Genomic DNA, 16,091 nt, shown 5'->3' on the forward strand with positions numbered 1-16,091 from the left:
CTCCAAGTGTGTGGAGGAAAGACACACGGCACATAACTCTGCAAGGAAAGAACTAGAAGCACTTCAAATGAAAGTGAGGATGCTGTATCTACACTGGATGTTCCTGGCCTTTTTGTTCTCAACATATCAAGCCAGCAGAGAGGGGGCTGGCACATCACTCTTCTGCAGTATTCCCTTTAAACATGAAAAGGGAGACAAGGTCCAGTCAACCTCCTCACCTGCAGATTCTTGCCTCTTAAACCAGCAAGTATTAATAAATCCCTCCATTGTTCCACACATGAGCATCTCCACCAAAGACTACAGAGGAGAAATAAATGTCAGAATAAATTCAAAGTGGGCATCACTGCTGTTTGTAACCAACTATATAGGTTTGTTTTTGTTTTTAATAAAATGAGGAGAATTAGGAGGGTACTGATGTGGAAGAAAGTTGAAATGACATTGTTTAAAAAGATGTTTGTAATTTTCTTTACATTTAGATTAACCACATTATCTTTAAATTCCTTTTTCTAGCTAATCTAAATTGGCTATAAAATCAGGCAGATTTAAACTGTTAATATCGTACATAAATTAACAAAAATTTTATTGTGTATACTTTACTGCCTGATGCCTGGTTCACTGACTGCAAAATTTGCTTGCAAAAATCTCTAAGGCCCAATGCAAGTGGAAGTTTAATGTGGCCTATAATTGAGCTTTGCAAATAACTAAATTCTTCTGGAGTAGGGTAGGATAAAGGGGAGCCAGGGTGGTGGCCAGGGCACAGAGTGCCAAAAAATCTGTCCATGTGCATAAATTTTTCCAAGCCTGGTGTGCTTTCCAAACCATTTCCTATACTTTCCAGGTGGAACGAGGGCTCATCTGAGAAGAAAACAGGGACGTCATGTCTCCTCACTGAAAGTCAACTCTTTTACCTTCTGCTCTCTACATCCCCTGCTGTGAACATATTTGCTGGATCAAAAACTGAGACACATGGTCAGGACATAGAAAAAAATGAAATTAAGACCGTTCCAGAAAACCTAGGACATATGTTCTCCAGAACTGTAGCAATCCAGGACTGCGTATCCTGTAGGTGCCTAATAAGTGCCTGCATAAACAATCATAGCAGTATTCCAAAAGGCATTGTGAATTTTTTTCTCTTTTCCTCAAAAAATCCTATCTGCAGCTAGATTTTCTCTAAATCCTAAAATTTTCAGCTCTGTCATCCAGATTATGCCAATTTGCTACATGCCTTTGCCTGGTCCATTTCACTTACTTACTATAGTTTTCTTTTTAAGATTAAAATTAAATTTAAAACCCAAATCTGAGAGTTCTCACTTAAACCCTGGGAACTGTAAAATATGGTTAAAGATGTAATATATTTTTTCCACTTGAAAAATAAATAAGTACTTTGATAAGTCAAGTGCTACTCCAAACATATCCCAACAGTAGAATGCTCCCAATGAAGTATTAACTGTTGGTTTGTTTAGATATGAAATATGTCTAGTCAAAATCAAATTGCAATTACAGGACTTCAAAGCAAAATAACTTGGCTCAGAGATATTGGTTCTAATCTCACATCAAAAGCAGCTGTATTGTTGTTGGCTTATGAAAAGAAAACAATTCTTTTCAACCAATATGAAGTATGAGAAAACAAGGATAATATTTCTTGAAAACTTCCGAGAAATAAATAGTGTCACACTGTGAAACAGACATAGCACTTCAGAATTTTTTTAAAATGTAAGTTGTCTGGAGCCATTACACTTCACAAAATAAGAACAGGTGTAAAACCCAAAGGGAAACATTCATTTTCACTTTTAAGACTTACAGACAAGCATATTAATGAGAGAAATTATCAAAGCTAGGATCTGTCCGGGACACTTGGAATGGGGATTCAAGGAGAGAAACAAAAGTGGAAAAGGGTAAGATCCTAAAATTAACCCAACCAATCCCATTCTCTCAGCTTCAGAATAAAACAGTACTTCTCAAACTTCTCATGGGAAACCTGCTATGTGAAGATTCTCCATCAGCAGGTCTGATGCATGCTTTGGGTGGCGCCATTCCTAACAAGTTTCCAGATGATGCTGATGCTGCTGGCCTGTGGATCATACTTTGAGCAGCTAGGATAGAGAACTTTTGACCTCTGAATCCCATCCATTCATCAATCCTTGCCAAAAGCCAGCAGCCTGGCCAGATAAAATGTGGCACAGTCTGAAGCCCCAAAGGGGGTAAGGGGTATTGTGATGTGTTAAAAGACCTCCCTTAGAGTCAACACAACAATATAAAGCAAAACAAAATCAGAATTTCAATGGCAAAGATCAGTTCATTAGGAGCATATCATTAGAGAGATTTAGATAAAAGGCAACTGAAGCTGGTGAAAAGTGTGCTGGGGCTTTCACCTGAAGCTTTTGATTTCCCTGGAAAGTTTGGTGAAGAGTCACATGGGAAGGCAGAAAAACCAGTTGGCGGCCAAAGTCATTATCAGCTCTGACTTTCAGAGACTGAAAAAAATCAGTGTGAGTTTGCACAACAAACAACTGACTTGAAGATGGGTTCATCCTAGTTGGAAGATTTGAGAATGAAATGAGGAATTACAGTTATCATAGAACTATAGCAGATGACTTAACATCCTGGTTCTTAACCTTCTATCATAATCTCCTCATCTGTAGAATGGATAAAATAATGATTACTTTTCCAAGGATTACTATGAGAATTAAAATGAGTTCTATTAAAGTAGTTGGAACAGTTCTCAACCCATAGTAAGCATTATATATATATATATATATATAATATATATATAATAATTATTATTATTAGGCTTGCATTACATTGGTTTGGGATATACAGAAATCTATTTGCAACACTAAAGGGTCATCAACTCTAAAAATGTATGTGGCCTCAGTAGGAAAGTCATCCACTGAAGAAAGTCAATTAATTTAAAACCAGTGACAATTACACAGAAAGTAGGTACTACTTTACAGGAACAGATATTGATGACAGGTTGGAGGGCGGAACCTCTTCATGTGTAATTCCTCACTTAATACAGAAATTTTTAAATTAAATTTCTATGTGAAAAGGAGATATCAGGCCTAGATGACTTTAATGAAAAATAGATGATGTTTTTCAACCTCTTATGGAGTCTATTAGAAGGCTTCCCTGGTGGCTCAAATGGTAAAGAATCCACCTGCAATGCAGGAGACCAGGGTCAGTCCCTGGGTTAGGATGATCCCCTGGAGAAAGGAACAGCTACCCAATCCAGGATTCTTGCCTGGAGAATTCCATGGACAGAGGTACCTAGTGGGCTACAGTCCATGATGTTGCAAAGAGTTGGACATGACTGAGAGACTAACACCTTCACACAGAATCTATTATTTTTACTCTAAGGACAATAAATAAAAAACAGCAATTAAAAATCAATATTTTCCATCAATCTTCAGCAGAAACCCATACTAGCCAATGCCAGGGGTCAAAAAAGAACATGACTTTACCATGGGATGGTAACATTTGATTTTTCAAGAGAACAACTGTATCGGCATTAGGGAAAATATCTGCCTCATTTTCCTATATAGAAGGTTCTCACATTATCAATGTGAGGTCATTGTATAGCTGAGCTCCAAACTTCAAGAGAGTCACTAGTCAAAATAATTACTTCCTGCCTCAAGGAGTCATTTCCAGTGAAGACTAGGGTCTAGAAAGTGAATATGTTATGAAAGAGAACTAAGCAGGGACAGGGAAATTGGGAGACCCACTAAAATGTACCTCAATGAAGGCAGGAGTTTCGTCTGGCTAGGTCACCATGGTATCCACAACCCCAGGTCAGTGATAAAGGAGTAAGTCTAGCTGTGAAAATCTGACCACTGACTGGGCTTTACTTCTCTCACTGGTCAAATAGGAAGCTGGAAACCAACACAAAAATCCTCCTCCAATAATACTCGCTAACATCTTCCCACTGTTAACATTTCAGGATTCTAGGACTACTGTTCTTTGTGGAAGTAACTTCACTGGATATATCTTCACAAAGCCTAAATAAATACAGTAAGTCCCCTACATAAGACCCTTCAAGCTGCAGACTTTCAAAGAGTGGAGCATACATTCACATGTCCATTCATGTAAGTTAGTTCACACATGTGGTATACACTGTCACAGGCTTGCATCACTCTGTGTACTTTACTGTACAATACCGTAGAGAGTACAGGATACACTATCTTTATTTCAGGCCCAGAAACTGTGCCATCAACATCAGGCACGAGTAAAGCTGGAACTTGCCCCCATCTCCTGTTGCTGACAATCCTTCAGCCCTACCATTTCCTGCCTCCTCTTCCTCCTCCAGCCTGCTCTGGCCTGTTCACTCAACACCAGCCCTGTATGCCAGTTGTTGTACCGTACTACTGTGCTTTTCAAGGTACTGCACTGAAGATTAAAAGTCTATTTTTTGTGTTTGTTTTTTGATGTGTTACTTGTGTAAAAAGTATTATGAACTACCACAGTACAGTACTACATAGCTGATTTTGTTAGCTGGGTACCTAGGCTAACTTTGTTGGACTTATGAACAAATTGGACTTAGAGCACGCTCTTGGAATGGAACTCATTTGTATGTAGGGGACTTACTGTAAATAATAGATTACTCTAGATATTGGCTTCCTGTGCATGATATAGCAAGATAAACTGCATGAGTCCCTACTAGAACCACCCTCCACAGACATACAGTCAGATCCATTTTTAGACAGGACAAGTGAGAGCCTCCTATTTCCTGGGCATTCCATGTTAAGGTATGCTTGAGTATATGAAATGCTCAGCTGATTTTACGAATGGCTTGGACTTCTCAAAACCTTGAGTATCTTTTCTGCAGACTAAAGAGATTGATCCCAAGTAAAAGGAATATCCAAGGAATATCTCAAAGGGTGCTCCTCTGCTAAGCAGCCAAAACAGAACCCCAAATAGTCACAGGGTATCCCCACAAATACCTGCATCAGGTTCTAGGAAGACTTCCTCAACCTCTCTGACTAGTCACAACCCCATAGCATAAACACTCATACCCTGGACCCCTTCTCCTGCCCTGCATTTATCCCAAGTGAAATGTCACAATTTTGTAATTATTTGATTACACTAGACCTCAGCACCATAGTCCCATACACACATCTGCTATTCTTACCACTGTCTCCCTAGAATTTAGCACAGGGTTTGGCACATACTAGATACCTAATCTATAGAATGAACGGATCTATGACTTAAGCAGTCAGTTTGATGATGAAAAATATTTCTAGAACATCTAAAGATTTCTCTTAATTTTAATACCAGGAACAAAGTCCTGTGGACATCATATAAAATACTAATATAAGAAAGACTATTTCAAAATCAACTGGGCATCCTTATTCACCAAACTAAAATTTGATCCCATAAATCAACCCTGAATATCATTAGAAGGACTGATGTTGAAGCTGAAGCTCCAATATTTTGGCCACCTGATGCAAAGAGCCGACTCATTGGAAAAGACCCTGATGCTGGGAAAGACAGAGGGCAGGAGAAGAAGGGGGCAACAGAGGATGAGATGGTTGGATAGCACCATCAACTCAATGGACAAGAGTTTGAGCAAACTCTGGGAGGTAGTGAAAGACAGGGAATTCTGGTGTGCTGCAGTCCATGGGGTGGCAAAGAGTTGGACAGGACTGAGTAACTGAATGACAACAACATGCTGTGTACCACATACAGAAGGGTGGTCCACACCATAGCAGTGTAATGGTAAAAACATGTGCTCCAGATCCTTTCAGATCTGGATTCAAACGTTGGGTTTTCCACAGTCAATTCTGTGACCTTGGATAAATTACTGAACTGCTCTAAGCCTCAGTCTTCTCAACTGTAAAATCAGATTTATTCATAAGATTGTTGGAAAGATGAAATGAGTATACACATATAGGGTTTAGCAAAGTGTTGGTCATATGGTAAGTGGTCAGAAAATGTTAACCCTTCTTAAACATCATTCATTGTATCCTAAAACAGACTATGGCAGCAGGAAAAAAAAAAACTGGAAAATAATGATTCTCAAATATTTTCAATCCCCTGACCGTTTCTACACCACAGCTCATCACGCCTGGATCCCATTGTTTTGGTTTTTACAATTGTGCAGTTAAGTCAGGAGTATCTTGGATGAAACACCATAGATAAGACATTAGTTTACACCAGGAAGAGAAACTGAGAAACTGCAGGAGAAAGCCTAAGTCCCCAGCCAGGGGCCCCCTGTGCGTCCCAGGCCTTAAATACCAGCTCCAAGAACAGAGGGAGATGATGTGATCAGGAGGTCAGGAGGGCACTTAATTTTACTTGGACTTTCTCAGCAGGCCCCGGGTCCCCACAGATACATACTGCCCTCCTGATAACGAGAAAGCATCAATTTGCCTTCATTTCTGAGACAACAGGACAGTTCAAACCAGATCCGGTCTCTATCAACTGGAACACAGTAAGTTTGAGGGTGGCAAGATTAGTAAACTTCAAAAGGTTAGGAGGGCTTGATAAGCCAAGGGCAGGGTTGGGACTATTTATTTAAAAGCTTACAGTGCCTGAAATATTCCATCTCAGTCCCCTCATTCCCCCACCTTCCTTCCTCTTGACCTTTCTGTGACCTTCTCTCAGCTCTCAAAGCTTCTCGTTTTGGGTCAGCTGCATTTCAGTAATAGCATTTCTTGCCTAGTAAAGTTTCCAAAGACACATCCCACACCTCCTTCTCCTTGGGGTCCCTTGAGGGTTTAAAAAAAAGGAGATCAACATTTACATTGGTAAAATACACTCAGCTGTGAGGCAGGTTTAATCTTTTTTACAACCGACCCCTGCAGCTGTGCTGTCTGCTTTACCAACGCCCCCCAACCGGCACTGGCCCTCTGCCTTCCTGGAAATAGCTTTCCCCAAAGAGCCTTGGGACACGCAGTCCCAGCCTCACTAAATATAGTTAAACGGAGATCTCAGGCGTGCTGTAACCAGATGGGATAACTTGAGTGGGGTTTCTGGATCCAGGAAATAGAGCAAGGAGGGACAGAAGGGGACCTCAAGGAGATAAAGCCACACTGAACCAGCCTGTGCCCAGAGAAGGCATACCAGAGTAAGGTACCTGGGTTAGGGAGAAGTTGGGAAGCTCTTTGGTGGGGGGACATGAGGAGGGGAAATAGTCGCTCCTGATATTCCTCCCTCAAACAACCAAACTAAACTCCTACAGCCCTCCCCCCTCCTCCTTTTAATTGATTTTTCAAGAATATGTGGTAAATAGAGCATGAATCACCCCAAGGTTCCTGGGCAACAACTCAGGTCCAACTGGGTCCCCTTAACAAGAGCAAAGAAGAAAATAAGAACAAGGGGAAGAAACGGTTTAAGAAAAAAAAATCATTAAAAACTCATCTTTAAAGTCACCCCAAGGTCTGCTTTAAATATGCTTTAGGAAAGAAGGAAACCTAGCATTATTCAAAAAAACCCCATGGGCGGAGGAGCCTGGTGGGCTGCAGTCCCTGGGCTCGCTACGAATTAGATACGACTGAGCGACTTCACTTTCACTTTTCACTTTCATGCATTGGAGAAGGAAACGGCAACCCACTCCAGTGTTCTTGCCTGGAGAATCCCAGGGACGGGGGAGCCTGGTGGGCTGCCGTTTATGGGGTCGCATAGAGTCGGACACGACTGAAGCAACTTAGCAGGAGCAGCATTATAAAAACAAAGTATCTCTCACAAAGCTTGGAGGGGTCTTCATACCACCCAGAATACAATCCACACTATAACCATTCAAAACCCCGCTCAGATTCTCTGCTGTGACCTACATTTTCCTGTGACACAAAACAACAAAATTCTGTAAAGCAATTATCTTTCAATTAAAAAATAAATAATTTTTTTTTAAAAAGTGAGCTATTTTTAGGTTTATTGCCTAATTCTTAAAGAGTCACAAAATGAAATAATGATTTAGGAAAGTACAATGACACAGGTAAGCAACAGAAAGATGGATAAAGAAGTGGTGGCAAGTCCATTCAATGTAAATTATAGCAGTTGAAATATATGGACGACACGTTTCAGCAGGGATAAATCCCCCAAACGTAATATTGAACAAAATGAGCAGAGTATGAGAATCATAAAGTCTAATGTTACTTATAGAAAGTTTAAAACATGCAAAATTTAACTACATAGTCATCCCTCTGTATCCCAGGGTTCCACACCCATGGATTCAACCCACACAGATAAAAAAAAAAATAAAAATTTTAATTCCAGAATGTTCCAAAACAAAACTTGATTTTGTTTCAAACTGACAACTATTCATATAGCATTTACATTGTATTTACAACTATTTATGTAGCATTTACATTGTATTAAGCATTATAAGTAATCTAGTCATGATTTAAAGCACATGGAAGGATTGACATAGGCTATATGCAAATACAGCTGTGCAGTACCATTTCATATGACACTTGAGCATCCTTGGATTTTGGTATATGGGGGAACAGTTCTTAGAGCCAATCCTTCACAGATACCAAGGGACAACTGTATACTATTTATGGATAAATACATATGTATATGGACACATATGTAAAGTGTAAAATATGCAAAAGAGAAATGATGAATGCCAAATTCAGAATAGTGGTTTCCTCATGGGAAGAAGGAAAGGAAAAGTAAGGTAAGGAATGTTCCAAGTGCTTCTACTTCTTTGGTTTTTCTTTTAAAAGTGATGTGAAACAGATATGGCAAAACAATAAAAGATTTGAGAAGCTGCAATGAGTTAATGCTGTTTATTCATTACGGCTTTTTAATGCTTTACTGCATTCTTGAAACATTTTATTGTAAAAATGTTAAGAATTTCAGACAAGAGTCTTCATATGAAAGTCAGTATACAACTTTAGACACCCACTGAATCCAATCACTCTTCCATGAGTATCAGGGAGGACCTCGGGCAGGGCCCCTGGGGTCCACGGGACCAGCTCCAACCTAGTGCAGTCCTAACCAGCCTTTGGTGAGGAGTATACGGACCAGAGGGCTCCCTTTTTAAAGCTCTTATTAAATCTTTTCACCCAGAGGATTCACAAAAAAGCAACCATTAGATATCTAAAAGCTTCCATCAGGAGCTGTTAAGGAGGAAATGGAATTTAACAAGCCTCCTTCAGACTAAACATGGATACTTGCAAGCTTGGTCTTTAATTGTCAGTTCCACTACTGGGAGAGATGACATCTGGCTGTCACCCTAGCTCTGATGCTAGTGAATTACATCATCTTGGGCAAAACCATTGACTTCTCCACGCCTCAGTTACCTCATCTGCACCTAGAAGACCTCAAAGGTCTGAGCATTAAGGGTCTATGGTTCTAATCTGAGAATTAAGACTGGGCAGGTGTAGATAAGCAACAAACACCTCCCACCCATAATTTATTCTAGGGGTGCTGATGGGTCTCTACTCAGCCCATCTCTGAACACATATCCTGTGCCCCTTATAAGTTTCTGTAGCTCAAATGCCCATCACCAGACACTCATTAAATACCACATTATAATGAAAACGACACCTGGAACCATAATCACACCTTGGTGGTGTTTAGTTGGTAAATCATGTCCAACTTTTGTGACCCCCCCAAGGAATGTAGCCTGCCAGGCTCCTCTGTCCTTGGGATTTCCCAGGCAAGAATCCTGGAGTGGGTTGTCCATTTCCTTCTCCATCTTCCAAACCCATGGATGGAACCCAGTTCTGCATGCAGGCAGATTCTTTACCTACTGAGCTACCAGGGACTCACCCCTAAGCCTCAGCAATATACATTATCTCTTAATTCCCACACTATTCCCACACTACTTGTAACATAGATAAGCAAACTAAATTAAAGCAATTTATTTAAGATAGTTCAGTTCAGTTGCTCAGTCGTGTCCAACTCTTTGTGACCCCATGGACTGAAGCATGCCAGGCTTCCCTGTCCATCACCAACTCCCTGAGCTTGCTCAAACTCATGTCCATCAAGTCAGTGATGCCATCCAACCATCTCATCCTCTGTCGTCCCCTTTTCCTCCTGCCTTCAATCTTTCCCAGCATCAGGGTTCTTAAGGGTGAAATTCAAGCTTCAGGGCCAAATCTTCAAAATTCCAAGTTTAAATCCTTTCCATAAAAAAGCAATTTCCTCAGATTAGCCTTAACAGAAGGAATAGAATCCTAAAAGAAAGCAGGAGTAAGAAGGAAAGGAGGAGAGTTAAGGGAGAAATGGTCTTTGAATGAGGTCTGCAGCAAGGGGAAGATGAAAAGAGAGTGATACAGACAGAAAAATCCTGTCTTAGTCATTTTGTATAAGGATAGTTATATAATCTGAGAAATCTGTATGCAGGTCAAGAAGCAACAGTTAAAACTGGACATGGAACAATGCACTGGTTTCAAATTGGGAAATGAGTACATCAAGGCTGTATATTGTCACCCTGCTTATTAACTTACATGCAGAGTACATCATGTGAAATGCTGGGCTGGATGAAACACAAGCTGGAATCAAGACTGCAGGGAGAAATATCAATAACCTCAGATATGCAGATGATACCACCCTTATGGCAGAAAGCAAAGAGGCCTCTTGATGAAAGTGAAAGAGGAGAGTGAAAAGGCTGGCTTAAAACTCAAAATTCAAAAAACTAAGATCATGGCATCCAGTCCCACCACTTCATGGCAATTAGATGGGGAAACAATGGAAACAGTGACAGACTTTATTTTCTTGGGCTCCAAAATCACTGCAGATGGTGACTGCAGCATGAAATTAAAAGATGCTTGCTCCTTGGAAGAAAAGCTATGACCAACCTGGACAGCATATTAAAAAGCAGAGACATTACTCTGCCAACAAAGGTCCATCTAGTTAAAGCTATAGTTTTTCCAGTAGTCATGTATGGATGTGAGAGTTGGACTATAAAGAAAGCTGAGCACCAAAGAATTGATGCTTTTGAACCACAGTGTTGGAGAAAACTCTTGAGAGTCCCTTGGACTGCAAGGAGATCAAACCAGTCAATTCTAAAGGAAATCAGTCCTGAATATTCATGGAAGGACTGATGCTGAAGCTGAAACTCCAATACTTTGGCCACCTAATGCAAAGAACTGACTCACTGGAAAAGACCCTGATGCTGGGAAAGATTGAAGCTGGGAGGAGAAGGGGACAACAGAGGATGAGATGGTTGGATGGCATCACTGACTTGATGGACATGGGATTGAGCAAGCTTGGGGAGTTGGTGATGGGCAGGGAATTCTGGCGTGCTGCAGTCCATGGGGTCACAAAGAGTCAGACACAACTGAGCAACTGAACTGACTGATAAGGATATTTCCCTTCAGAGCCTGAAGGGTTGTGGGTTGTAGTATTGCCATGATTGACAGGGGCTGAAAACAAGCTACCGAGCTGTACAAGACTGTTATTACATGCAAACTGTCTTCCTCTCCAAATATTCCTACCAAAAGCAAGCTGGAATGTAGCTGTGCAATGCAGGAGAGATGATTTGTGTCAATTGATGTGTGCAGTCCATGGCACCATATGTGACCAGTGAATGACAGTAGTGATGGAAATGATGACAAAGATGGTGACGACCAAATCAAGAAATTATCAAAGGTTACTCCATAACATCACATAGAAAATGGTTCATGCAGCCTAACAGGTGCACCACTGGGCTTTCATTATTCATGGTGTTTTCAACAATTAATGGTATTTCAACAATTAAAACTGCTTTAACATGATCCAGTTTCTTTCTCTGTCTAAAGTGCTAGGTTCAAAAGGGTTTTCTCAGCAAATGTAATCCTCCCTGTCTCTTTTTCTAAAGGGAATTCAAAATGACTCTGTAAGAGAAATATGAGGAAGTAAGCAGAGGGGCCTTCTCTAAGTACCATTCCACAAGTTTATCGACCTTTTCTATAAGCAGAATGGAAGAGAAGGAACAGAATTAACAGGTACTTCCACATAAGCAAATTAAATGAACACTTTAAAGAGGAAAACAGAATTATTGTATCCCTTCTCTTGTTACAAATGCCCTATTGCAAGGCAAAGGTTTTCTTTTCTCTCCTCGAGGAAACCTCCCTCCTGGGTTCCCTCCTCCTTTCAACTCCTCACAAATGGAGTTGTCTTGTATAAGATTCCTTACAAAATATTTCAAATAACAAGCTGTTTTCTCAATTATTTTATTTTTAACTACAAAATGCTGGGGATGGAATGGAGAAGGCACCAAATCTTTAAAACCACCATAGTCCATGCTTGTTCAGATACTTACATATGTTGGTAAGTTTTTCTAAAAAAGCAATTTAACATAAATTTAGTAATTTATTCCCATAGGTTAAGATTTATATTTGCAACTACTGAATGCAGTTAAAAATAAACAAGACTTTAAAAATAATTTTTAAAATCAATAAAGTGGTTTCATTTTGGAGATCACAAATATATAACATACATGAGAGTGAAAACCCAACTACCTAATATTAGCCAAATACATAAGTACATGAGGTTTGGCACAGTGGTTCTTGTGATCACATTAAACAGGGATTCAAATGTGCTATTTTTCAAACAACTCAGAAGTGAGAATGATGAGCCCTAGGAATCTGTGTTAAGTCATTCAAAAATGGGTCATGGAAAAAAACATGCATATAAAGAGTTTAAACAAAATTGTTTCTGGACACTGGGAGTGGAAAAACTACTATTTTCATATTAATTTATTAATTTAGACGTGTGTGCGTGCCAAGTTGCTATAGTCGTGTCCAACTTTTTGCAACCCTATGAACTGTAGCCCACCAGGCTCTTCTGTCCATGGGATTCCCCAGGCAAGAATACTGAAGTGGGTTGTCATTCCCTTCTCCAGGGAATCTTCCCAACACAGGGATTGAACCCACATCTCTGGCAGCTCCTGCATCTCAGGCAGATTCTTCACAGCTGAGCCACTGGGGAAGTCCTTTTAGACATGTTATTTTAAATAGAGATGAGCACCAGTGTTGACAAATTAAATTTTATTTGACTAGTTCATCCATATTCACAAAAATATATAATTTTTAAATTGGCAAAACGCTCTTACTTGGCTCTTAATTGGCTTTTATTCAATGGGTGTACATTAAATACAATAGGATTTCACTTCAAAAGCAAAGACAAATAAATCATTCATAGCTTTTTTTTTGGGGGGGGTGGGGTTGGGGATAAGTCAGAGGCATACAGAGTAGCCTGGAGGAGGAGACTTAAAAGGAATAGCCCATCTGCTGGAGCATCCATGTGAGTTCAGCACAGTGTCTGGGCTCTCAAGGCATCCTGCTTCCAGCATTGCCCCCAAAGGAACTTCCCTTTGGAATACATTATACAATAAGATCTAGTTCCACCAATCTTGAAAGTGGCTGGCTCTGAATTAAATCATCTTTCTCCCAAATCAGGCAATGGGGCTTGTAGAGACCAATGGGGCCTGTAGAGAACATTTTGTTGTGTTTTGTTTCTGACATCTCTGAAAGTTTAAAGAGGGTGCACCTCATAACCATCATAAGCCAGGAGGAAAAAATTATTTCCCCAAATTCTGACTCAATATGTCACAGTAAAGACTCCATTCTACAAAAAATCATAGAGTTGTAGCAAGAAGAAACCCTGATTGTCTAGGAAACATTTCCTCCTCAAGGTAGAAAAATATCCCTTTACATATTTTGCTTGTGTTGGCAATAAGAGACATTTCTTTTAGGTCCCCAGAAAAGCTTATCAGACATTTTTCCCCAAGCTAAGTAGAAAAGCTCCTATTTCTATTGATGTTAAAATAAAATTAAGTTTAAAGCTCTTAATACTTGGTGGATCTTTTCAAGTGAATCCTTAGCTTTGACTTACAGAGAGGGTAGATTCTCTTTCACACTTTGTTGGCATCACCACCTCCACGGGAGACATTTGTAGCTCCCCCCAACTCACATGTCATGTGATCGCCATTAGAGGTCACCACAATTGAAAATCCATTTCCAGGAACTAAGATAGCTACTAAATCATGAGGAGAAAAAAGCTATCAGGGCTGAGAATGTCACCATGAAAAAACCAGGTCCCCTATAATCAAGTGGATAGTGTGTTATCCTCAAGCTCAAATGTTTTTCCTTTAAGTTCTATTATTTTTTAAAACCACTAATATATTAACAGATCCTAAATAACACTCTGCATGAGATTCTAAACATAAAAGAATTTCTGATTTTGCTATTTTTAAGTCAATAATATGTGTGTGTGTATGTGTGTGTGTGATTCTATGAGCTTGAGACTTTCCATGCGGTCAGAACTTTTCAGTCCTTTCAACATATAACAGGGCAGCAAAAAGTAAAGCCAGACTAGAGAACCACTAATCCAAAACTTCTCAAGACTGGGAAAGGAAACAAAGGATGAATGGCCCCATACATAACCCAGAATCCATCCCTCTGGGGTGATATTCAAACTTGGGTAAACATTGTTGATTGGAGAAGGCAATGGCACCCCACTCCAGTACTCTTGCCTGGAAAATCCCACAGACGGAGGAGCCTGGTAGGCTGCAGTCCATGTGGTCGCTAAGAGTCGGACACAATTGAGCAACTTCACTTTCCCTTTTCACTTTCATGCATGGAGAAGGAAATGGCAACCCACTCCAGTGTTCTTGCCTGGAGAATCCCAGGGACGGGGGAGCCTGGTGGGCTGCCGTCCATTGGGTCGCACAGAGTCGGACATGACTGAAGCGACTTAGCAGCAGCAGCAGCAAACATTGTTGATAACACTCTAAGTACTTTGTGCAACACTCAGAGCAATAATGCAAATGGAAAGCAGGAATACTGATTTTTCAATTAAACAGAAGCTAGTTAAGATGAGATGCCGTAAAGTTGAGGAAGACATACTGAGACTTCTCAAGGGCACTGAGTGTTGGGAAAGTGAATTAAGAGGGATGCCTAGAAAAGAACAGGTTGAGGAAGAATGGATGGGTGAAATTAATTCAGTCAGTGAAAGAGATTAAAGTTTGTGGAAAAAATGGTGTATCTAAAGAATGATCCCCAATGGTTTGGAATTCCAGAATGCCAGGCATTAAGCAATTAATTTGCCAGTAGAAATCCAAGAAATGTATTTTCCTCAAGGACTAGTGAATCCATACCATGAATTAAGTCATGAAGTCAGGGGGAGGAGAGTTAGGTCCCAAAGCTCCATCACTATGAAACATCTCCATGTAACATCGTGGGGCTTTGGTCCTGGCCCTGGGAATCCCCACACTACCAAAAAGTGGATTTTTTATTGTGAATGTCTGGCTGGTGAATGATGTGCTAATGAGGCACCAGCTTTGTTCCGATTCATCAGGAATAGAAATAGCAAAGATATAGAAAAATGACCAACGAGATTCTGATTTAGGCTCTAAGGAACGTGTGATCCAAAATTTTCTCTGGCAAGAGATTCTCATTCTTCCCTTCTGGGCTGGTCAAATCACAAAAACTGCAGTGTTCCCTTGATTTAGATGAAAGAAATAAAAATGCTTCTTCCACCATGCTCTATGTACCATGAGGTCAGTTCCAGCTCATCTCTGAAAACTGTAATACTAATTCCTATTAAGCACTAAAAAGCTCTGCTTTGTTCTGTTCTTATTTTTCATTTTCAGAATCAAACAATTTTTTTTTTCATTGCTTGACAGAGGAAGGGGGAAATGGTGCTCCCAAGTTAGAGGAATAAAAAATTTTAAGTCATTTTTTTTCTAATTACTTCATGTGTTAATCATCATTTCTTAATATTTTATATTTTCTTCATAGTTTAACTTCGGCCTCAAATCATCATCTCAGCTCACATCTAGGGATGGAAAGGAAAAATTAAATGCATGGGCTTAGCAGTCAGGTAAATCTCTGTTCAAGTCTACATTCTGCCAGTTATTAGCTACTTGACCTATGGCAAGTTAATTAACCTCTCCAAAAGTAATAGTATCTACTTCAAATAGTGGTTATGATTAAAAGGAGGGGGGAAATGCAAAGCATTTAGCACAGTGCCCAGCACACAGTAAATATTCGATAAATGATATTTTAAAACATTCTTCCTATGTTTTCATAGTCACCAGAGAGACAACAGTTCTAAAGCTTGACTATACTAAGTATTAAGAAGGATGTATAGCAATAGGACCTCTCATACCTGACCACAGGGAATGTGTGGCAAAGTTGGAGGCCACAAATTATTACTGT

At 39.9% G+C, this 16,091-nt stretch overlaps 1 protein-coding gene across 32 annotated transcripts in view; it reads right to left on the reverse strand.

Moving 5' to 3' along the window:
- Window positions 1-16,091, reverse strand: part of LOC112587813 (potassium channel subfamily K member 16) — a 377,120-nt gene that overhangs the window by 263,360 nt on the left and 97,669 nt on the right. For 2 of the 32 annotated variants that reach the window (XR_006639699.1, XR_006639688.1), the window contains one exon: window positions 15,660-15,708. The exons of 29 other annotated variants lie outside the window; for them this stretch is intronic. The gene's annotated coding sequence lies outside the window, so the exon portion shown is untranslated. Of the gene's footprint in view, window positions 1-6,568; window positions 6,705-15,659; window positions 15,709-16,091 lie in introns of those variants that run through there. One more of the 32 variants, XR_006639719.1, reaches the window with a different exon arrangement.

This window comes from Bubalus bubalis, chromosome 11, assembly GCF_019923935.1.
Source record: "Bubalus bubalis isolate 160015118507 breed Murrah chromosome 11, NDDB_SH_1, whole genome shotgun sequence".
Lineage (NCBI taxonomy): Eukaryota > Metazoa > Chordata > Mammalia > Artiodactyla > Bovidae > Bubalus > Bubalus bubalis.